Source organism: Diabrotica virgifera, chromosome 3 (genome assembly GCF_917563875.1).
Source record: "Diabrotica virgifera virgifera chromosome 3, PGI_DIABVI_V3a".
Taxonomy (NCBI): Eukaryota; Metazoa; Arthropoda; class Insecta; order Coleoptera; family Chrysomelidae; genus Diabrotica; species Diabrotica virgifera.
The window spans coordinates 272,911,199-272,937,561 of record NC_065445.1 but is presented as its reverse complement, the minus strand read 5'-3'; positions in this window follow the sequence as shown (position 1 = coordinate 272,937,561).

Here is a 26,363-nt window from a genome sequence, read left to right as displayed (position 1 = left end):
AGATATGGATCATTAGAATTTTTTCAGCAGCCAGATGAGGGTTGTAGAAGCTCTTAGTCCTGTCGCCAGGGGGGGTACAACGGCCTCCTTAATTCAGATGGACTTACCCAAGTTTATTTTATGTATTTTGACCCGTACAACACGAATTTTTTGGGTAACAGTTGATCCGGATGTCGATAAGATTGTTATAGACAAAGAACTTGAGGAATTACATAAAAGCGATTTGTCGCAAAACAAAACATATTTTTGTATTTTTTGGGTCATTTTAAACAAAAAATATTCCTACAAGTTTTTTCGTAGAATGCATAGTTTTCGAGATAACCGCGGTTGAACTTTCAAAAAATCGAAAAATGGCAATTTTTGAACCCGAATAACTTTTGATTAAAAAATAAAGTAGCAATTCTGCTTACCGCATTTGAAAGTTTGAGTCAAATTATATCGGTTTTGATTATTTGCATTGCTAAAAATTAATTTTTTTACTGCTGAACAAAGCTATAAACACATAGTGTTTCCCGTGCCTAATACATGCGTTTTAACGCATGCTACGTAGAAATTGCCTCGCTTGCACTTGTAGCTACTCTACCTACTCGTTAGATTTTAAATGAGAAATCATTGAAAACATCACTCACGCACTAGGTGTTTATAGCTTTGTTTACCAATAAAATAATACATTTTTAGCAATGCAAATAATCAAAACCGATATAATTTGACTTAAACTTTCAAATGCGGTAAGCAGAATTGCGACTTTATTTTTTAATCAAAAGTTATTCGGGTTCAAAAATTGCAATTTTTCGATTTTTTGAAAGTTCAACCGCGGTTATCTCGAAAACTATGCATCCTACGAAAAAACTTGTCAGAGCATTTTTTGCCTACAATGACCCAAAAAATACAAAAAGATGTTTTGTTTTGCGAGAAATCACTGTTATGTAATTCCTCAAGTTCTTTGTCTATAACAATCTTATCGACATCCGGATCAACTGTTACCCAAAAAATTCATATTCTACGGGTCAAAATAAATAAAAAAAACTTGGGTAACTCCATCTGAATTAAGGAGGCCGTTGTACCCCCCCTGGCGACAGGACTATCTGCGAAACCTTTCCTATTCCTGGTTTCAGAAAAAATACATTTTTTGTGTTAGTACTACATAGGCCAATCAAAATGACCAGAAGGTCGATATCTTCCCCCACCACTGTCACATGTTCATTTGACGGTGCCATCTCAAGAGCTGTTGTGATAGTTAGGATATCAGCATTCTTCACAGGATGAAGGTTGTAAATTTATCAAATGACAGCATTATAATAAAATATAAAGTTTTGAAATGTAAAAAGTGGGTTTTGTAGAGACCGTTAAAAATTGGCAATTTTCAACTTGCATTTTAGACCGAACGGTTCGTCTGAAGAAAAAAGTAAGTAGTGATATTTGTAGAGAATTTTAAGTATTTTAATTTCTGTTAACAAACCATTTACTAAAAGTTAATAGTTTTCGAGTTTTAACCAAAAAAGCGGGAAAAAGCTGAAATTTTTCGCTTTTCTCGCGATTTTTTCAATGTTCCGTCACGAAATTTTGTCCGCAAACCACATTTTCGGATTCAGAGGCTCAAAATACTTGTATAATGAAATAAATCAGAACTACCCCAAAGCTTTCCTAGTCAAAACACAATTTAGTTGAATTAACAGTAAATGTGAGTAATTCGGAAATAAAACAGTGCAGAGTTCTTCTTCTTAGTTCACACTAGACTCGTTAATCTCTGGAACTTATGACTGTCGTATGACATCGTTCGTAAGACTGTCAAAGGTTATTCATTCATCATTCAACCTTCGCTTGTCCACTGCTGGACATAGACCTCTCTCATAATTTTCTATATATTTCGATCTTTTGACTTTTCCATCCAATTCCTATGACAACGCTTTAGATCATCAGTCCAACGTGTTGGTGGACGACCTCTACTTCGGTAGGCATCATCTCTTGGTCTCCATTCCAGTATCTGCTTTGTCCATCTGGTATCTGTCATTCGAGGTACGTGACCTGCCCAGTTTCATTTCAATTTTGCTATTCTCTCTGCTGAATTAGCAACTCCTGATCTTTGTCTTAGCTGACGGTTTGGGATCTTGTCTCGTAGGGAAACGCCCAACATAGCACGCTCCATCGCTCTTTGAGACACACGGATATGTTGCACTGTACTCTTTGTCATGGTCAACGTTTCCGCTCGGTAGGTTAACACTGGCAGAACACACTGAATTTGAAAATATGGTTTAGCTTGCCGAAGGCTGCCTAAGTCAGTCTTATATGACGGAGAAGCTCAACGGTTTGGTTTTCTCTTCCAAAGCGAATCTCATGACCTAGGTATTTATAGGCCATTACCTGGTAGGCCTGATTAAAAATCTGTACCAGTCTAATATAGCGACAGTATGACTAGATCAGAAGTTCTCAAACCAATTCAAGACCGAGAGAGGCGTTAGACAAGGATGCGTGTTGTCACCTGACTTATTTAACATTTATGGTGAACATGTCATGAGGATGGTTTTAGAAGGATGGGCCGGTGGATTAACAGTAGCTGGTAGGGAAATCTCCAATTTAAAATTTGCTGATGGCACTACATTTATAACAGCAAATGAGCAAGAAATGGTTGATCTTCTGCGAAGAGTTGAGTACAAAAGCAATAAAGATTCGACACTATTGAACTGACTAACATATTACAGGAATACCAGATAGTAAACATCTTTGTCTATCTCGGGTGTAGTATAACTAACGATGGTAACTGTGAAGCAGAAGTTCGGAGACGTATTGGTATGGCAAAAAATGCGACGAGTCACCTAACTAAAGTTTGGAAAGACAGATCTATCTCTCAAAATATCAAGATGACACTGGTGAATGCCCTTGTATTCTCAATATTTCTATACGGAGCAGGGAATCTTCGCGCATGCGAGCGTCAAAAAATTGATGCTTTTGAGATGTGGTGCTGGAGAAGAATGCTACGCATACCTTGGATAGCTCATAGGACAAACGTTTCCATTCTAAACCAACTCAATATTAAAAAAGGCTGTCCACAATATGTCTGCAACGAATTCTGCAATTCTTTGGTCACGTGGTTCGTAGAGGTGACGACAGTTTAGAGAGATTAATTGTTTCTGGAAACGTTCCGGGGAGAAGATCAAGAAGACGATCACCAACTAGATGGTCAGACCAAATAAAGCATTCAGCTGGAAACTCATTCTGCGAAGCTCTTAGAGCAGCTGAAGATAGAGACCAATGGAGAAACATTGATAGGAATATTGGAAGAAATCACGATCCTCAGTAATGGGGAAACGACAAGAGAGAGAGAGAGAGACCTGGTCTATGGATCTTGTTCCTATACATACATATATCTCTTCGTTGACTACAAGATTTGTCATCATCTGTGTTTTAGATATATTTATTTTCAATTCCCCTTCCAGCGAGGAAAGGTAGAGCTGATTTAAAAATTCTTTGACCTCATTTATCCTATCAGCTATTATAACCATATCATCTGCAAACCTCAGGTGGCTAAGCATTTCTTCGTTTGTTTATGCCCTTGTTTGTCGGTCAGTTTTGTCTTTTTACATATACAGGGTGTCCAGAAACTCTACCGACAAACGAAGACAGGAGATTCTTCAGATAATTTTAAGATAATTTAACTCAATTCACTTAGTCCGAAAATACTTCCTAAGGGAGCTAGAGCTCTTTGATGATGGCGTCTTATAATTAGTTTTTCTTAAATACCTCCAAAACGCTTTTATTTAGAAAAACAAAAATTGGTACGCGTATTTATCTTCAAGATATAAATCTAATCCATCCATTGCAAATTTCTAGTACCGATCATCGGCGTCCGTTTTGGGAAGAGCAAAGATTATTTTATCGCATATATTTTTTAGCTTTAACTTTTATGCATTTCTGACACTGGATCATTAAATTGTGAAGTATTCTAGTACTAAAATGGTACTCTTGTTTTAAATCGGTAGGACACACCGTTTTCTAGAAAAATCGATTTGAAAATTTTTCGCGTTTTGAATTAAAAAAAAAATTTCAAAAAAAAACTGTTTAGAAAGACGAAAACTGGTACATTTATTTATATTCCAGAGATAAATCGATTTCATTAATTGCGAATTTCTAGTACTGGTCATAGGCGTCCGTTTTGGGTAGGTAAACAGTTATTTTATAGCATAACCTTTTTGTCTTGAATTTTTGAGCATTCTTGACACTAGATTATTAAATTATGAGGTATTCGAGTACTAAAAGTTACTCTTACTTTATGTTGGTAAAATATTTCGTTTGTTGTTGAAAAGTTCTTTCAATTTTTTTTCAAATTCCAAAAACAAAAACTTTCAAATCGATTTTTATAGAAAACGGTGTGTCCTACCGACTTAAAGCAAGAGTACCTTTTAGTACTAGAATGCCGCACAATTTAATAATCCGGTGTCAAAAATGCATAAAAGATAAGGACAAAAAAGTTATGCGATAAAACACCCGTTGCTCTACCCAAAACGGACGCCTATGACCGGTTCTAGAAATTTGCAATGGATGGAATCGATTTATCTCTAAAAAGTAAATATGCATACCAATTTTCGTTTTTCTAAATAGAAGCTTTCTGGAGGTATTTAAGAAAAACTAATTTCATGTCGCCATCTTCAAAGAGCTCTAGCTCCCTTAAGAAGCATTTTTGGACTAGGTGAATTGAGTTAAATTGTCTTAAAATTATCTGAGGAATCTCCTGTCTTCGTTTGTCGGTAGAGTTTCTGGACACCCTGTATATTCCAAAAGCGTAGTGAACAGTTTCGCTGATATGGTATCTCTCTAACGTACTCCACGTTGTATCGGGAAATTCTGATAAAGATGGGAAAAACATAACCCAAATATTTTCCGGTTGTTTTTTTGTCACGGTTATAACCGGTTTTTCTTTTTAAATTAATAACCGGTGAAAAACCGAGTATGTGGAAAAAATATTGAATTCAGAGAAAAAATATGAAAATTTTTCGCCCACCGCGCGAAAATGAGAAATTTTAAGCTGACTGAAACCGATTTCACGACACTGATGACTGATTTCTATACTGATATAGACTGATATCGATTCGAATGTAGTATCGCAAACTGAAGCGCAATGTAAATGTAACCTATTGGGTATTGGCTGTGACTAAAAAAACCGAACACTGGTTTTTGGAACAACCGGTTTTTTTTGACCGGTTATAACCGGTAGCTTAAACCGTAGGTAAAAAACCGTATAACCGAAAACCGGTGTTTTTTCAACAACCGCCTTCCCTAATTTCTGTGTCTGACGACCACCCACTTTAACACGTTTTGGTATACTGCGTTTTGGTATATGTGTTTAATTATATTTATATACCGATAGGCAATTCGGGATTATGACAAGGCTTCCAACATGTTTTGTTAAAATAATGGTGTCAAAGACCTTTTCATGGTTCACAAATGAGGCACTCAGAGCCTACAGTGGCCTAACCCGCAACCCACAATTTTACCAAACGCTTTTATTGCGTTAAAGTTATCCCATATTTAAGTTTTTTCACATGCAGAGTGGCTCAAGCAACCAAGGCTTAAGCCACTCTGTATCTGGAAATACTTCAATAAGGGATAACTTTAACGTAATAAAAGCGTTTGGTAAAATTGTGGGTTGCGGGTTAGGCCACTGTTGCTCTGAGCTCCTCAATTATCAAAGCTAATCGTTTACTATATCCAGTACATTTTTCGATAAGATTTTTTATTACCAATAGGTCGTGATCGAGGCCAAAAAACCCCCTGTTCTATGGGCTGATAAAATTCCAATTTATTTTCTAATCTTTTCGTAATTATTTTTGTAAATAGTTTATAAATATGTGAAAGTAGACCTATGGGCCTGTAGTTTCTGAGGTCGCTAGCATCACCTTTTTTATGAAGTAGGATAATTTCTGCGTTATGCCAATGAGTTGGTGTTACTGCTTTCTGCAGACATCTAGTGAATAATTTGGCAAGGACCTGCCATAATATTTTTCCAGCCACTTTCAAGGCATCTGAAACTATTTCATCGCCTCCGGGGGACTTATTGTTTTTCATTTCTTGCGCTGACCTTCGATCTTCATTGGGCGTTATGTCCGGTAAAATTTCAAATCCCTGATTTATCTTTGGTAATGATCCACTTCGGATACATTGCTGTTCTTTGTATAGTTGTCTATACAAAGAAGTATTTAGTTGCCTAAAGTGTTCAAAATTTGATCTCGATCCTCAATAATTTGCCCTTTTCAACGAAAACTTTTCGTTTATAAATTTGTAAAAGTCTGTGTGTTATTGCGTTGCCGCTCCTGCAATATTTAGAGCAGGTGTATCGATGGATTCTTATGTAGTTTTGTCTTCTGAATCCAAATCTGAAAACGGCATTTCGATGTCTCTAACCGTCTTCGAAATAATCGACCTCAAAATCTAAAATGTGACGTCACAATCCGGTTATTTCCTACCGACGCACTAAACAGCAGCTCAAATGCTTAGTTAGGAAGTAGGCTACTTTTCAAAAAGCTAAAGATCAAACTCAACAAGTTACGAGTTAGTCCTGTCGCCAGGGGGGGTACAACGGCCTCGTTAATTCAGATGGACTTACTCAAGTTTTTTTTATGTATTTTGACCCGTAGAACACGAATTTTTTGGGTAACAGTTGATCCGGATGTCGATAAGATTGTTATAGACCAAGAACTTGAGGAATCAAATAACAGCGATTTTTGGCAAAACAAAACAATATTTTGTATTTTTTGGGCCATTTTAAGTAAAAAATATTTCTACAAGTTTTTTCGTAGGATGCACAGTTTTCGAGATAAACGCGGTTGAACTTTAAAAAAATCGAAAAATTGCAATTTTTGAACCCGAATAACTTTTGATTAAAAAATAAAATAGCAAGTCTGCTTACCGCATTTGAAAGTTTAAGTCAAATTATATCGGTTTTGATTATTTGCATTGGTAAAAATTTATTTTTTTATTGTTTAACAAAGCTATAAACACGTAGGGTTTCCCGTGCTTTTACATGCGTTTTAACGCATGTAACGTAGAAATAGTCTTGATTGCACTAGTACCTATTCTACCTACTCGTTCGATTTTAAATGAGAAATCATAGAAACATCACTCACGCACTAGTTGTTTGTAGCTTTGTTTAGCAATAACACAATAAATTTTTAGCAATGCAAATAATCAAAACCGACATAATTTGACTTGAACTTTCAAAGGCGCTAAGCAGAATTGCTATTTTATTTTTTAATCAAAAGTTATTCGGGTTTAAAAATTGCAGTTTTTCGATTTTTTGAAAGTTCAACCGCGTTTATCTCGAAAACTGTGCATCCTACTAAAAAACTTGTAGAAATATTTTTTGCTTAAAATGACCCAAAAAATACAAAATATTGTTTTGTTTTGCCAAAAATCGCTGTTATTTGATTCCTCAAGTTCTTGGTCTATAAGAATCTTATCGACATCCGGATCAACTGTTACCCAAAAAATTCGTGTTCTACGGGTCAAAATACATAAAAAAAATTTGGGTAAGTCCATCTGAATTAACGAGGCCGTTGTACCCCCCCTGGCGACAGGACTAAGTAGACTAGTAATAATTATTTAGTAGTTTTACAAATGTTTGACATTTCTCTTCCAGAATTGAACAAGCGCTGTCGTATTTTTGTGTGACTATAAAAAAATCAATTTATTACCTACCTTCTTAAATCTTACATCCAATATCGAATCTTCTGTAAGTAAACCGTTTATTCCTTTAATTTATTTGTAAATTCAGGTTACATATTGTACCTATATAAATTATTTTTTAAATTAACATCCCTTGACGTAATTCACAACAAGGTACCTATATTATGTGACGTTTGTAATTAATGAATTTGAATAATTTTAAAAATATTTGGTTATTTTGAATTATTATTGAATCTCAATTTGTTCAGCAAAGCATAGTTTATTTACATTTGAGTTTGACACTTCGTGAATGTCAAACTAAATTTTAAATTAAGTATTAATAAAACATCAATGACATTTGATAGTGAATTTAATTATTATATAAAATAAATAAGATGTTCAAAAATACAATTTGAGTATATTTTAAAAGTAATAATTTATTAAGTAGGTATATATTTACGAGTATACGGCCTACTCTACCCTTTATGATAAATGGACTGTTCCATTTGTTATGAAATTAAAATACAGAGTGTTCAGAAACTCTACCGACAAACGAAGACAGGAGGTTCCTCAGATAATTTTACCCAATTCATCTAGTCCGAAAATGGTTTCTAAAGGAGCTAGAGCTATTTGAAGATGGCGTCTGGTAATTAGTTTATCTTAAATATCTCCAGAACTCTTCTATTTAGAAGAACGAAAATTGGTACACATATTTATCTTCCAGGGATAAATCGATTTCATTAATTGCAAATTTCTAGTCATAGGCGTCCGTTTGGGTAGGGCGTCAGTTATATTATCGCATAACTTTTTTGTTTTCAATTTTTCAGCACTTTTGAGTCTGGATTATTAAAATGTAAGGCATTATAGTACTAAAAGGTACTCTTACTTTAAGTCGATAGGATACACCGTTTTCTAGAAAAATCGATTTGAAAATTTTTCGTTGTTTGAATATCAAAAAAAAATTTCAATAAAAAAAACTATTTAGAAAAACCAAATTGGTACATTTATTTATATTCCAGAGATGAATCGATTTTATTAATTGTGAATTTCTAGTACCGGTCATATGCGTCCGTTTTGGATAGATCAACGGTTATTTTATCGCATACCTTTTTTGTCTTTAATTTTTAAGGATTTTTGATACTAGATTATCAAATTATGAGGTATTCTAGTATTAAAAGTTACTCTTGCTTGAAGTTGGTAAAATACACCGTTTTTTTTTCAAAATTTTTTTCAAATTCAGGAAACGAAAAATTTTCAAATCGATTTTTCTAGAAAACGGTGTGTGGTACCGACTTAAAGCAAGAGTACCTTTTAGTACTAGAATACCTCACAATTTAATAATCCAGTATCAAAAGTGCTTAAAAGTTAAAGACAAAAAAGTTATGCGATAAAATAACCGTTGCCCCACCCAAAACCACCACCCAAAGTCACCATAGATGGAATCGATTTATCTCTGGAAGATAAATATGTGTACCAATTTTAGTTTTTTCTAACTAAAAGCGTTCTGGAGGTATTTAAGAAAAACAAATTACAAGACGCCATCTTCAAAGACCTCTAGCTCCCTTAGGAAGCATTTTCGGACTAGGTGAATGTGGTTAAATTCTCTTAAAATTATCTGAGGAATCTCCTGTCTTCGTTTGTCGGTAGAGTTTCTGGACACCCTGTATAGTCGGTTCGCTAAACTCGACACAACTGGCTAGTGATTTTAGTAGGTAATTTTTTTGTTTCTTGCGAATTTTGCCAAAATTGGCAAAATTACTAATTATTTAGTAATTATTAACTAATTAGTAATTATTTTTTTTTATTATTGACTAATATCACTTGCCAGTTGTGTCTGAGTTTAGCGAACCGACAGTATATGAAATAATATTGTTTGGTATAAAAAATTATGGTCTGATATGTGCAATTCTAATGGAAAAAAATATTTGAAGATTTTTCTTAAATTATGGATACCAACAACATTTTCATTTATAACCCTTTTATTTTTAATTTGACGAAGAAAAGTTATTCTTCATAAAAAGCTATTCATGTTCTAAGATTTATGATGCAACCAACATATTATATAAAGTTTTATTAATTTTATACGAGGTATATAAAAATATAAATTTAGATCAAGAGTAAACTACCTTTATAGTTCATAACATTTAAATTAGAATGATATAATTGCACATTAAAACATAATTATTAATTCTAAACTACTTTTCATAATAGCAATTTTCCATATTACGAATTAAAATACGTAAATAAACAAAGTTTTCGTTATGATAATGCTCGCATTTTCAGCTTGTTCATTTATTAATTTGTGGATGTTTTTTCTTCCAATGGACATGTTCTGTCTCGAGTACTTTCAAGCTTTTGTTTTCTTCTATTACTCTAGTTATTTCCACTCAGATCTCTTCTAACTTCATCATTCTAAAAACACCCAAAAAAGTTAGAATACGCAAAAATTACTGAGATAAGAAACGTGAAAGGCCCCGAGTAACAGAGAGAGAAACAGAATAGACGAAGTTGAGAGATCAGGTATAGAAGAAGATGCTTAGAATGATAGAGATGGCTAGAGGATAATTGCTTTCTATAGAGAAGAAAATACATTTCATGGAATATAATCTAACAATTGTACAAATAAAATTCACGAAAATTGACATCTTTCCAGTATATACAGGGTGTCCAGAAACTCTACCGACAAACGCAGACAGGAGATTCCTCATATAATTTTATGGTAGGGGAGCCCAAGCGGGGATTTTTGCAGTTACTCGAGCGCGTCAGATTATCATATGGGGAGAAACCTGGTACCCTGCAGATGTACCTCTACCATATATTGGCTGTTAACATAGGGGAGTTAGTTAAGGGGGGCCCGAAAAAGAAAATCTATCCTTAAAAAAACTCGAAATTGTCAGATTAAGATAAGGTAAGTTAAATACATGCAAAAGAGTGTATATTTCAAAAATCTGACGATTTGAGCCGGGCGTAAGGAAATGGGCGAGTCCCAAAATTTCACAAGAAAAAAGCGAATATTTTGCGAAATAAATGACAGATCGAAAAACTAAAAAAATTGTGCTCAATATTTTTAAAAATCTATCGAATTATACTAAACACGACTTCCCACGGAGAGGGGTGGGGGTAAATTTAATATTTTAATTACGAATCCCGCGATATTTCGCGAAATGAACATCAGATCGACAAACTGTAAAATACACTTATTCAATATTTTTGAAAAATCTATACAATGGCACCACACACGACATCTCATGGAGGTGGGGTGGGGGGTTACTTTAAAATCCTAAATAGGAGTCCCCATGTTTTATTGCAGATTTGGATTCCTTACGTAAAAATAAGTAACTTTTATTCGAAACATTTTTTCAAATTATGGATAGATGGCGTTATATTCGGAAAAAACGACTGTTGGAAATGGAAAATTAAATTAAAAAATGGCAAGCGCCCACTAAAATGGAAAACGTTACTTAACTTTTTTTGGTTTTAGGACCTACTCTTCACAACCCAATAGGTCCCCAAAGCGCTCGAGTGACTGCACATTTAGCATACTTTGCTCCCCTACCATTAAGACATTTTAACCCAATTCATCTAGTCCGAAAATGTTTCCTAAGGGAGTTAGAGCTCTTTGAAAATGGAGTCTTGTAATTATTTTTTCTTAAATACCTCAAGAACGCTTCTATTTACGAAAAGGAAAATTGGTACGAATATTTATCTTCCAGAGATAAATTGATTCCATCTATTGCGAATTTATAGTACCGGTCATAGGCGTCCGTTTTGGGTAGGGCAACGGTTATTTTATCGCATAACTTTTATGTCTTAACTGTTAAACATTTTTGACACTGGATTATTAAATTGTAAGGTATTCTAGTACTAAAAGGTACTCTTGCTTTAAGATGGTAGGACACACCGTTTTCTAGAAAAATCGATTTGAAAATTTTTTGTTTTTTGAATTTCCAAAAAAAAATTTTAAAAACCGTTTAGAAAAATATAAACTGGTACTTTTATTTATATTCCAAAGATGAATCGATTTTATTAATTGCGAATTTCTAGTAACGGTCATATGAGTCCGTTTTGGGTAGGTCAACGGTTATTTGAGCATAACTTTTTTGTCTTTAATTTTTAAGCATCTTTGACTCTAGATTATTAAATTATGAGGTAATTTTGAAAATTTTTACAATTTTTTTTTTCAACTTCAAAAAACGAAAAATTTTCAAATCGATTTGTCTATATAACGGTGCGTCCTACTGACTTAAATTAAGAATACCTTTTAGTACTAAAATACCTCAAAATTTAATAATTTAGTATCAAAAATGCTTAAAAGGTAAAGACAAAAAAGTTATGCTATAAAATAACCGTTGCCCTACCCAAAACGGACGCCTATGACCGGTACTAGAAATTCGCAATAGATGGAAGCGATTTATTTCTGAAAGATAAATATGCGTACCAATTTTATTTTTTCTAAATAGAAGCGTTCTGAAGGTATTTAAGAAAAACTAATTACAAGACGCCCTCTTCAAAGAGTTCTAGCTCCCTTAGGAAGCATTTTCGGACTAGATGAATTGGGTTAAAATGTCTTAAAATTATCTACAGGATCTTCTGTCTTCGTTTGTCGGTATGTGGACACCCTGTATAGTCATCAGTCATCACTCATCACAATACGATTTTGTACCGATGTTTGTGTTCATGGCGCGCTTTAGGCGCAAGCAAGATGGCAACTCTATGTAATTGGCACGTTAAGTAAATACTGAAAACATAAAAGGTGTAAATGGACAACGAATGGTGTAAGTGTATATTTTTACAAAACCCTGGTAGGTACGTTTTTCCACCGAGTATTTCGGTGCGGTGGGAAGTAGGCCAGACTAATACCAATCAAGGAAAAAGCGCTTAAACACACAAGGTGAGCTGCTTCGACCTATATACACAGATCCAACAGAGTTTCCTCTTGTAATTATTTTTAATTACAAGAGGATCAAGTAAACCTTTCATGAAAAATACTAAATAACTGGATTTGACAATAAATGAATCGTCAGTGTGTAAGAAAAAATTCAACATCCTGTGTCTGGGAAACGATGCATTTGCAGACATATGTTTATACATCAGACGGTCATTATTTTTTCATGCAGAATTACCCCTTAAAGTTTGTAGCACTTATTTGTCGTACCCAGGGTAGCACCCTGTATTGATGAAGAACATGGCTAGTTGTCAAAGTACCAACTTTTTCATTGTCAAACTTAAGTGAATGAGTCACAAAACAGAATGTTAAGAAAGACTAAGGCTACAATTGGATTTTAATTTCAATCTCTTTAAATTGCAGAATATTCCACAGGGTGTTACGAATTTTCAGGAAAAAACACGGTATTATTGTTACACCCGGTATACAATGACACTATTTACATATTCAGCAAAACTATTACTATATAGATGTTCTTAGAGAAAAAGGCTATAACATTTGAAAAAAATCACTAAAATCGGACATCAGGTTTATGAGATTGGAGACATCAAAAATGATCCATTTTTAAGCTGTCCCGAATTTTTTGGCCAGTAGTGTATATTTGTTTCTTTTAAAAGGTCTTAATATTTCATTATTTTTCGTTAAATTTGGCTTTCAATACGTTTCCCAATATTCCAATCAGACAAAACTGATTGACCCCATTTTATCTTTGATTTAAATGCCGTCCATTGATCACACAGATCATTGAACTTTTGCTGTTCTCTAATATTTTGGCCGATTTGATTGACACCGAGTATAGTGCTGCTTGTTCTACCTCGACCATCACGATTATAGGGTCAAGTGTTTCAAAAGTGATAGGCTTCACGGTTATGGAAGTTTAGTGCGTTCGTCAAAATTTAGAGGGCTGTTATAATCTTTGTATGTTAGGTTGACGTGTTAATAAATAAGTTTATAAAACTACCAAAATTTTATTAGTTTCAACTAATTATCAAAATTTAACTAAACCAGAGAAAAATGTAGAATATAGCAAATTAAACAGTTTTTAAATACCTTTCAAATGGGTTATTGTAAATTAAAATGCATCTAGTATCTTCGAAGATACAATTGTTTAAAAATAGTCAGTTTTTCGAAAATCACATTTTTTGTTATTTGTATACTGATATTATGTTTGGCATGACAATCTTAATTTGGCTAAAAATTGAAGTGAAGGTATCCCTGTATATAGGTATACAACAATCTCTACTTTTGGAATTTCTTGGCTGAGCCTTTAACTATTTTTTTATCGCCCAAAAATTGAGCCTTTTCCTTCATAAGTAAGCCAACAGACAATGTCAATGATATCTCTCATCTGTTCGATTTATTATTCTGTAATATTAAAACTCAACGAAACATTAAAATAGATAACAAAACCTAAATTTTAAGCGTTTAGGGAAGACTTTAGATGGTCGAGAACCAAAATTATGTCAGTTTTAATTTTAACTTTAATCTGACGTATCAAATATGTAAAAGCTAGTATTGTTGGCAACATAAAGCGACAAACTAGGCGTCACTGCATAAAGTCACCTCCGGAGGGTTAGATGACAAATGCAATTATTTGATAAGTCAGATTAAAGTTAAAATTATATCTACCATAACTTTGGTTTCTATCCATCTAAAGGTTTACTTAAACACTTAAAATTAAAGATTTGTTATCTGTTTTAATTATTTTTTGCGGTTTAATATCGCAGAGAGTTATTACACCTTCTTTTAGCCTCTGACGTACAGGTTCTTCTTTTATATTTGAGACATCAAATGGTGATTTATTTGTTCGTTTTTGGATCTTTTTAAGTTTTATCTTCATTACGCCTACTAATGGATTATGATCTGATTGTATGTCAGCTCCGGGGTATGTTCTCACAGACTTTATAGTGTTTTTGTATCTGGATTTGATTAAAACCTAACTCTAAACCTTTAAATCCTAACTCTTTTTATCGTACCTATCTCTAAACTGCACATTCTTATGTTCACCAACATCAATTTAATTAAAGTTAAGGACTCAGAATAGATTTATGTTCGTTTGAAATAGTAGTAGAATAGGAAATGTTCTAAAAAACGCTCTGAAACTAATTCTCGATATTATCGCTAACAACACAACACAACCTTAATAAACGGAGGCACGAATACTTTTTGCATAATAGCAGCATATTGTGCGCACTTGCTAGCTTTTGCTTTTACAGGTCACGAATTTTATTGTTTCATTTTGATCTAGATCGATGATGCGTTTAAGTCTTTAAGAAGTCCAGTGCGGTGCGAAAACAATTCAGTTAATTATTGGCTAAATAAATCTACACCTAATTTTTTTATTGAAATTAACGTGTATCGACTTCTACACATAGATATAATAAGACTGGACAAGGCAGCGTGGCCAAAATAGTGAAACCCTATCGGTGGTCTGTTTATCTCTTTTTACCGCATAATCACGCGCGTATGGCAGACAAAGATAGCCAGACCACTCAATTTCACCTTACTCATTTACAGAGCAGTCGATACCTCACCTAGTCTATTTTTATATGAGGATGCGACCATTGACATGGGTTCAAAAAACATCTGTTCTATTACATATTTGTTTCTTCTTTTGGTGTAGAAATTACTACGTTTTTCAATATGCCTCCAGTAAGTTGTCATTCCGTCGTTTTTGTGGTCTTCCTACCGATCATCTTCCTAGTTTGAAATCGTTTTTCGCTGTCTTTACTACGTACTCTATTTGCTGTCGTTCAGCTTATGTGGTCGTTCCATTCAACTCCTGTTTCTTACCCAGTCTTAATATTCTTCACCTTGCATCTCTGTCGCATATAATATGTACTGCTAGCTCTGTCCCATAGACACTTTCCATCGATAATTAGATAATTAAACTCCATCACTTGTTATTTTTTTATCTGGCCCTTCAGCTCTAATTTAGATCATAGTAGAGATTTGTTGTTACAACCACTCATTTTCTCAGTAAATTTTCTGATGGTTCTATTAAATTGGTGCAGCATACTTTGTATAATCTTCACTTTGAGAAATTGCGTAGTGTGAATAACAGATTATTTTAACTTGTTTTTCTCCCATTTAGTATCCTTTTTAATTCTTACTATTTCATTGATGATGAGGTTAATTAATAAAGACCCTGGGAATATTGTTGTCTTATCCTGTTGCTAGCTTTAAAAGGGAACTTGCATAATAATGTAATAATTAATTTGGTAATGGTAATTACATAATAATGTTGAGTTTTGTATAAAAATGAAATTTCCAAAATTTCACGATTCAAAAACTCGTAATAACTTAGAAATACAAATTTAAAGTCTTCTGTATTTTGAAATAGTTCAAACGACCCGTGACGTCACATAGTTTAACTATATGGTTTCGTTTATGGTTATATTTAGGTATATTCCTCTGCTTCTTCTTTAGTTTATTGGTCTCCATCTACTTGTGTAATTGTCCAGCTCGTCGTCGCGGAATAAAGGAAAAATATTTATATTCTAATGATATTTATCGTATGTCATTGTAATAATATACATCAGTTTGTTGAGATTGGAGTTTGATATAGTTATTGAAGGAAAGGAAAGAAGGTTTACTAGGGAAAATAAAACCATTTTGTAAAAGTACAAATTTTCTATGAATAGTTCAAACGATCAAAACACATGTAACGTCACATAACTACATTTTCTGCTGACGTCTATATTGTCTAATTTAAAATTACATACAATTTTGTTTACTTTGTGGGTTCAGAATGTAAACATATATATAATTTGAATTTTTAATAGCCTTTAGGGGCCAAACGAAAAACAAACAAAACTTTTTTATCTTTGATACACGATTTAAATTATGTTCTGTTGTGATTTTTTTTTTATTTTTTTTTAATTTAAAATTTTATGCAAGTTCCCTATTGGGTCAGTCTGTTCTTCTTTTATTTTTACTTTTATTGTGTTGTTCTGGTAGCTATTTTCCATCGTTTTGATTATTTCTAGAGATATCTCTGTTACGTACAATAAGTGGATAACGTCTTATAACTTGACCCTATAAAATGCCTTCTTAAGGTCCACGAAACGTAAATATGTTTTCTCCCTGTCCACCTGTTTTCAAAAAATGATTTTACGACGCATTTGACGCATTTGGGTAAATTTACCCAAGCTACGAAATATCCTAGAACAAATAAATAAATAAAAGAACAGATAAATAATAATATAAAGATAGATCAGAGATGACTTTATCAAGTACACAAGTAGAACTTTACAAAATGAAATTTGAAAAAAAAAATGATGGAAAAATAAAGGATGCAATTAAGGTTTTTGTTGTTAAATCACTATCATACGATGCAATCATATATCACCAATCTTAATTTTTTTCGTAAAGAAGAAGAAGATTATTCATTTAACCATCAAATTAATATGAGCTGAATATTAAACAGCTCTTTGGCTCAAAAGTAAAATTATTTTTATTTTTAAATATGGAAATCCGCGAAAAGGCAATACCAATTCATCAAAATTTTTATATGATTAAAGGTTTTTTTATATGTGGCAAAAATAATCCTATTACGGTTTTGGACTCCTGATGGAGACTCAAGCCTTTTTAGCAAGGTTAATAATAATCCTGAATATTCATAAAATAGCTTTGCCCTGCTTTTAGTTAAATTAGAAAGGAATTTAAAATTATTAGAATTTAGCGAAATTACCAACAGCATCGGGATTTAATGAAAACGAAGAACGTAGTCTTTAATAAAGTAGGTACGCAGCCAAAAATTATTTTTACATTCATTATAGGCCGGTAAATGGCCGTTTTGGAGTGTAATTTGGCACTTTTGGACTTAAGCCCAGCGTTGCTTTTACGTGGGAGGTAAAAGTCACCCCATCTCGAAGGTGAAATAATATACGTTCAAAATAAATCCGGAAATTAATAAATTGGTTAATTCTAAACAACTTTTGGTCTATAGAGTTTTTCACTAAGTTAATGCTTTTCGAGTTATTTGCCAGTGCAAATGTTCATTTTTCAAAAAAATACAAATTTTTAGACGATTTTTCGCAAATAACTCACTCGAAAAATAAGCATTTTATCGAAAAAGTGTTCTTAGCAGAAAGTACCTGTGGCTTTTAAAAACTATTTAAAATATCTCTAGAACAAACTATAAACTTACTTTTGTCTCTGTTCCCACAACAATAAAAACCAAAACACAACATTTGTTTGCTTACAGCCGCCATATTGAATAATTTTTGACAAGTTATCGGAATGTCCAATCAGAGCAACGTATAACGTTCATCTGCGCGTAGAACTAAATTTTTTGATGAATTCGCGGACATTTACATTTACTAGCAATCCCAACATTTATCCAATCGCGCTTAAAAGATTATAACTTCAAAAATTTGGTGTAAATGGTGTATGTGTGAGGTTCTGTAGACGCAATAGAATCAGAGTTGTAGGTCATGAAAGGTAGGTTCTTATTCGTCAAATACAAATCGAATATCTCAACGTTAAATAACCAAAAAATGAGGCACTTTCCGGGAAAAACTTATACAAACTTTCTTAAAGTGTTTTAAAAAAAGCTTTATTTTTGTTTTCCTAAACAGTTTCTAGCATCAAAACTGAAGAAATTACGATCAAAATAAAGTTGGTCCCTTTTTTCGTAAAACAAAAAATCATGAAAATCACCCCCTAAATAGCATCCAAAATTAAGAAATTAATCGATACCGCTTTACAATTTACTTTATTTATATATTGCTTATATTTTATAATCTGTAAATTAGACAGGTTTAAAGTAACCATTTTTGAAAAAAATTGGTTTTAAAATATATTTTTTATTTTGAAAAAACAATGCCTTTTTTTTCAAAATAACTTGAAATTAGTGATATTAAAAATCTCGAAGGGTAAAAAAATATGTCTTGCTTTTCTCGATATTTTGGAGATATTTATTTTTCTGTAAGATTAAAATTGGTTAAGAGGATGGGAACGAACTTTCGGCTTCAATTCTATTTAAATGGGATTAATTTTTTCGAATCCTGAGAAAACTAATAGGTACTTACTAATAGGTAATATAACAGTTTATCAATTTATGGGTATTCTGAACGTTTCGTTAACCCCCGAGAAGGGTTAGCTTTCACCGCCAAGCAAAAAAAGCAACCCTGGGCTCAAGTACAACAGTAAAGTGGAGGGTAAGCGGAACCTAAATCCAAATTTTCATAAAATTCGGTGGTTCTACGGAAAAGTACACGGTATCGCCGTATTTCACGTTCATTTACTGAGCTGTTAACGAAACCGAAGAAGTTGATCGTTAATAAAGTAGGTACGCAGCTAAAAATTACCTTTACATCCGGTATTAATAAAGGAAAATTTAATTTTCGGGTTTTGATCGAAATGAATAAATAAAATGTTTGGCTGTAGTAAATTATGTTAACCACCCCATGTCGACAATATTAAAATCCTTTTAACTTTGTGAAAATATAATTAACTCCAATATTCCAGTCGCATTTTATTTTAAAATATGATTTATTCTGGTTTTTGCTTTGTCATGCAAGCTCGTGTATATCAGTAAATGTGTACAGGGTGTCCAAAATTGGTATGTTTTGCAGGATATACCGAAAACTAGACAACTAGACGAAAATACAAATCTCATTCCCATTAAAAGAGGCGCGAGACAAAGAGACGTGATATAGCCAAAGCTTTTCAACCTAGCCCTAGAAGATGTCTTCAAAACGACAAATTGGTCAACCTATGGCATCAACGTTAATGACAAGAAGCTAAACCACCTCAGATTCGCTAAAGACATTGTGATTATAGCGAGCTCATTCAAGGAGCTGCAAATTATGATGGAGGAACATGAAGGCAGCTCCCAATACGTCGGCCTAAAAGTAAACATGAGAAAAACAAAAATAATGACAAACACAGATGACCCCAGACGTATAACTATAAATGGCAGGAGATAGAAAAAGTCCAGGAATGTATCTACCTAGGCCAAATCCTGAAACTTGACAAAGAAAACCAAAGTGCGGAAATTACTAGGAGAGCAAGACTAGCATGGGCAGGATTTGGAAATCTTAGTTGGATACTTAAGAACCGCAAAATACCCCAATACTTGAGGAGCAAAGTGTTCAACCAGTGCATCTTTCCTATCATGCATATGGATGTCGACTAAATATTGGAAACATGGCGAAACAACTGTGACGAGCTATATAAAAATAACGAGGTATCAGCAGAACATCAGTGGCCCTCTGACTACCCTAGAGAACCTACGGAATACATATCATCCATTATATCTGTGTCGCTGTTTGGAATTCAGGAAAATGGCCATCTGATTGGTGCACCTCAATTTATATCCCGCTACATAAAAAAGGAACTACTACCAGATGTGAAAACTACCGCACACTGTCACTAATAACACATGCTAGTAAAATCTTGTTGCATATCATCAAAAACAGATTAAAAACCTATCTACATTACCAAATACCTCAGGAACAAGCGGGATTTGTAAAGGGTAAAGGTACAAGGGAACAAATCCTGAACCTGAGACAACTTATTGAAAAGTCTAGAGAATTTCAAGTACCTATGATTACATGCTTCGTTGACTACCAAAAGGCATTTGATTGTGTAAGCTGGTCAATTTTAATAGAAATGGGCGCACCAATGCACCTGGTGACACTTATTAAAAATCTGTACCAGTCTAATATAGCGACAGTACGACTAGATCAGAAGTTCTCAAACCAATTCTACATTACCAAATACCTCAGGAACAAGCGGGATTTGTAAAGGGTAAAGGTACGAGGGAACAAATCCTGAACCTGAGACAACTTATTGAAAAGTCTAGAGAATTTCAAGTACATATGATTACATGCTTCGTTGACTACCAAAAGGCATTTGATTGTGTAAGCTGGTCAATTTTAATAGAAATGGGCGCACCAATGCACTTGGTGACACTATTAAAAATCTGTACCAGTCTAATATAGCGACAGTACGACTAGATCAGAAGTTATCAAACCAATTCAAGACCGAAAGAGGTGTTAGACAAGGATGCGTGTTGTCACCTGACTTATTTAATATTTATGGTGAACATGTCATGAGGATGGTTTTAGAAGGATGGGCCGGTGGAGTAACAGTAGCCGGTAGGAAACTCTCCAATTTGAGATTTGCTAATCAACTGACTAACATGTTATAGGAATACCAGATAGTAAACACCTTTGTCTATCTCGGGTCTAGTATAACTAACGATGGCAACTGTGAAGCAGAAGTTCGGAGACGTATTGGTATGGCAAAAAATGCGATGAGTCGCCTAACTAAAGTTTGGAATATATATCTCAATATATCAAGATGAGACTGGTGGATGCCCTTGTATTCTCAATATTTCTATACAGAGCAGAGACTTGGACTCTTCGCGCATGCGAGCGCCAAAAAATTGATGCCTTTGAGATGTGGTGTTGGAGAAGAATGCTGCGCATACCATGGACAGCTCATAGGACAAACGTTTCCATGCTAAACCAACTTAATATTAAAAAAAAGGCTGCCCACAATATGTCTGCAACGAATTCTGCAATTCTTTGGTCACGTGGTTCGCAGAGGTGACGACAGTTTGGAGAGATTAATCGTTTCTGGAAACGTTCCGGGGAGAAGATCAAGAGGACGATCACCAACTAGATGGTCCGACCAAATAAAGAATTCAGCTGGAAACTCATTCTGCGAAGCTCTTAGAGCAGCTGAAGATAGAGACCAATGGAGAAACATTGTTAGGAATATTGGAAGAAATCACAATCCTCAGTAATGGGGTAACGACAAGAGAGAGAGAGATATATGGATGTCAAACCTGGACCCTAACCAAGGCAAATATAAATAAACTAGCCACAACAGAAAAAGCAATGAAAAGAGCAATGCTAGGTGTACGATTGTCAGATAAAAAGAGGAACGACTGGGTAAGATAAAAAAAAGTCGAGGACATAACAACAAAAGTTGCCAAATTTAAATGGGGCTTCGCAGGCCACACTGCTAGGAAATAATATCAACGTTGAAATGCAATAATACAACATTGGAGACCTTACCAAAGTAAACGACCGAGAGGAAGACCACAGATGAGATGGGTTGATGATATTAAAAGAGTTGCCGGAACAAATTGAAAATACGTTGCTCAGGATAGAGACCGATGGAAAGAGTTGAGAGAGACCTATGTCGTAGATGATAGAAGTCTAGGAAGAAGAAGAAGAAGAAGAAGAAGACCGAAAACTAGAAATAAGTGAATAGTAGTCGAACAACCACAGAAAGTTGGGAAGTTAATGTATAACAATAAAAGTCCAACTAACGATGGAAGCTAATTGTTAAGGCTTCACCTAGCTCAGTCATTTAAGTGTAAGTTCGTCTTATCTGAAATGTAAACTGAAAAATTAGCTCTTAAAGGGATAAATAAAATATAAAATAACTAGTTATATTCATTTAGCATAAAAAATATAATGAAAATGCATTTATTTTTTTTTAATCTTGAGAAAACTATTAAGTATTTTTCTAAAATTTAAACGCAGTATGCGTGATTACGTTATTGACGAGGGTAGAAAGTCCCTGAAAACTTCTATAATGTTTATTTTACTAAGTTATGGGGGTGAAAAAGAAGTGAACATTTCGTTTGATTTTTAATTTCAAATGTCTTATTCAAGAGAAACTTTTTGTTTATTCAAATGGACTTTCCACGCGTCGGTAATAATGTAAACCTTGATTCTGCGTTTAAATTTTTCAAAAATATTTATTAGTTTTTTCAAAATTCGGAAAAAAATGAACACCATGTCCATTGTTTTGACAAGCCTTATCTTTGTATCAATGGTGATGTTGTGGCTTTTACATTTAGTCCAGAGTATTAAGGTTTTTTCCATGACACTTGAACAGCCAGGGTACTGAAGCATTTTTTCGACAGGTAATACCTATAAGAGCAAATTATAACTATTTCCTGCGTAGAATCTGGCGGCCATTTTTATTTATAAACAATTAAGTGTCAAAAACGGCCTTTTTTCCCTATTTTTTTTAAATCAATGGAAAACAGGGTCACTTACGATTTTTTTAGTACAAATATCTTCGAGATTATGGAAAAAGCTTTAAAATGACGTATTACAAAAATTGATATACTCATTTATTGTTGATATAATTGCGAAAAAAGGTCGGAATTGCAAAAAAAAATATTTTCGCAATAACTGTTGTAAAAGGTAGTGTACAGCTTTGAGATCTTTGTCAGATAAGGGTTCTTTGGTGCTTAATATGTGCGATTTAATAATTTCAAAGCGATTCATTCAATTGTTTAAATTTTATTCAAATTGTTTATCCTAGAGAGCATTTTTTTGCAATAACATAAGTCAGAAGAAGATGACGTTAGAACCATTTCACAGGTGTCAATTGAATGAGCATGAGCTATATTTTCAACTTGGTTTAAAAAAAGTGAATAAAAAATGCATATTTTAGTAATAAATACTTATGCAAAAGTATCGTAAATCTTTTCTTATAAACTTTTTATTTTGTTATATAAGAAATTATACATATTTATTACATTTTTTTATAAATTATGCTATAGATAACATTACTTGGTAGTTGTGCACTTAAAACAGGGTAAAAAAGTTAATTTTTTTGGAAAAAGTTATTCAAAAAGTTTATAAAGAAAAATTGACGATAATTTTGCATAATTATTTATTACTAATAAATTCATTTTTATTCACTTTTTTAAACCATGTTGAAAACGTAGCTCATGCTCTTTGATTTGACACCTGTGGAATGGTTCTAAGGTCATTTTTTCTGACATGTTATTGCAAAAAAAATGCTCTCGGTGATAAACAATTTAAATAAAATTTAAACAATTAAATGAATTGCTTTGAAATTCTTATCACATATTAAGCACCAAAGAACTCTCATTTGACAAAAATTTCAAAGCTCTACACTAATTTTTAAAACAGTTATTGAGAAAATATTTTTTTTTTGCAATTCCGACTTTTTTCGCAATTAAATTAACAATAAATGAGTATATCGAACTTTGTAATACGACATTTTAAAGCTTTTTCCATAATCTCGAAGATATTAGTACTAAAAATCATAAGTTTCTCTGTTTTCCGTTGATTTGAAAAAAAAGGGGAAAATTTCATTTTTGATAGTTAATTGTTTATAAATAAAAACGGCTGCCAGATTCTACGCAAGAACTAGTTATAATTTGTTCCTATAGATATTACCTGTCGAAAAACGCTTCAGTACCCTGGCTGCAGAAGTGTCACGAACAGGGTATATTTTGGTCTTATTAACCTGGCCCAATACTTTGGTGAGCTTTGTCATTGCTTCCTTGGCAACTGACCTTCTTTGTATTTATGTGGTGCATCCTCCGGAATTAGCTAGGAGAATGCCCAAATTCACAAATTGATTCACCATTTCGATGCCATTGATTTTGACAATGCCTAGCTGCTGATAAAAAGTGATAAAAAAAACTGATAAAAATCACAAATTGATAAAAAGAAAAATACATGGATCAGAAATAACACCAAAGTGAAAGACGTAAACAAACATGCAGCTACTCTCAAATGGAAATTTGCAGAACACAGCAGCAGACAAAGAGACGGAAGATGGAATGAAGCGATAACCCACTGGGATCATGGGGCCATAAAAGAGGAAGAGCAGACCACAGATGAGATGGTCGGATGACCTAAAAAGATACGCAGGGACCAGATCGACAGGATTAGCACTGAACCGAGAAGAGTCGAAAAATAAGGGGAAGGCCTAGGTTCAAATTTGGACAAATGAAGGGCAATAGATAGCTAGATGGACTGACTTTGATTTATTTTTGGCCAGCCCTAATTTTAGATTTTATTGTGAATTATTTAAGGTCTTTAGTAGGTACCTCATAAAACTTAATTATATTCTTTTGTTCTGCAGTAATCGCTCAAATATCATCATCATTCTCTTTGCCTTATCCCTATGCGGGTTCAGCTTCCCTAATTGTATTTTTCCACACAATTCTATCTTGGGTCATATCAATGTTAATCCCCTTTACCAACATGTCCTGTCTAATCGTCTCCCCCCACGTCTTCTTTGGTCTTCCTCTCCTACTCCTTCCAGGAATCTGCACTTCAGCTATTCTTCGTATTGGCTGATTTTGAACATGACCAAACCATCTTAACCTATGCTTTCTGATTTTGGCATCAATTGGTGTCACACCTAAACTTCCTCTAATATACTCATTTCTAATTTTATCCTTCTTTGTCACTCCACTCATCTATCTAAGTATTCTCATTTCCGCCACATGCATTCGTTGTTCCTCTTTCTTTTCACTTCCCAACATTCAGTTCCGTACATCATAGCCGGTCTTATGGCTGTTTTATAGAATTTTCCCTTCAGCTTCATTGGAATTTTTCTGTCACATAACACACCACTTGCTTCTTTCCACTTCATCCATCCAGTCCTAATTCTACTGCATGCATCTCCATCTATTTCTCCATTACTCTGTAATACCGATCCTAGGTACTTAAAACTATTGCTTTTCACAATTATTGTACCATCAAAAATACCATTTTATTTGTAGTAACTCAATCTTTAAATGAACATTCCAAATACTCTACTTTTTTGTCCTACTAAGTTTTAAACCTTTTTCTTCCAGAGCTTATCTCCACTGTTCCAGTTTTTGTTCTAAGTATCTTTCACTATTTCCTATTAACACTACATCATCAGCATACATTAGGCACCATGGAATGCTACCCTGTAGTTTCGCTGATATCTGGTCCAAAACTAATGAGAATAAATAAGGACTAAGCACCGAGCCTTGGTGCAACCCTACTTTCACATGAAATTTATCAATCTGTCCCACACCTGTCCTAACACTAGTCGTTACTCCCTCATACATATCTCTCACAATCTTTACATATTCGCCAGGGACTCCTTTCTTATTGAGTGTCCACCACAGAGTCTCTCGAGGAACTCTATCACATGCTTTCTCAAGATCAATGAATACCATATGAGCGTTGGTCTCTTTATTCCTGTATTTTTCCATCAGTTGCCTTACAATGAAAATTGCATCTGTTGTTGATCTGCCCTGCATAAAGCCAAATTAATTATTGAATATTTCGGTTTCTTCACGTATCCGTCTATCAATTATATTACTCTCTCCCATATTTTCATGGTGTGGCTAAGTAGTTTTATAGTCCTGTAGTTTGTGCACTATTATACCTTTCTCTTGTTTTTGTAGACAGGTACTAATATGCTGCGTCTCCATTCGTCTGGCATTTGTCCAACTTTCATAATTCTATTAAATAGTAATCGCTTAAATATATTGGACAATATTAGCAAGTTGTAGAAATCGGCATCTCTTATGCCTGGTTGCACCAACAGATCTTAAGCTCCAGCTAAGCTATGCTCTACTTATAAATAGGGCTTCTTTGAGTATCACTTACGTTGCACCATAATTTTAGATTCTTACCTTATTATTAATTATATTATCTAGTATTATATTATTGTATTCTTATTGTAATATATTATAATTATATTATATTAATTCTTATAATATTCTCGACTTAAGCCTAAGATCTGTTGGTGCAACCGGGCATTAGAGGGTTTCCAGGTTTGGCAATACTTTTGCAATTAAAGCAAAGTTATTTACGCCTGGTTGCACCGGCAGATCTTAAGTTTAAGACATGTCTTAAACTCAGTTTATGAAACATATGAGTTAGCCTATTGAGTTTTAGATCAATTTTCAGCTTGAACCGATGTTAAACTCAACTCCCTGTTATCCTCAGCTTAAGTTGCTGTTTGAGTTTAAGAC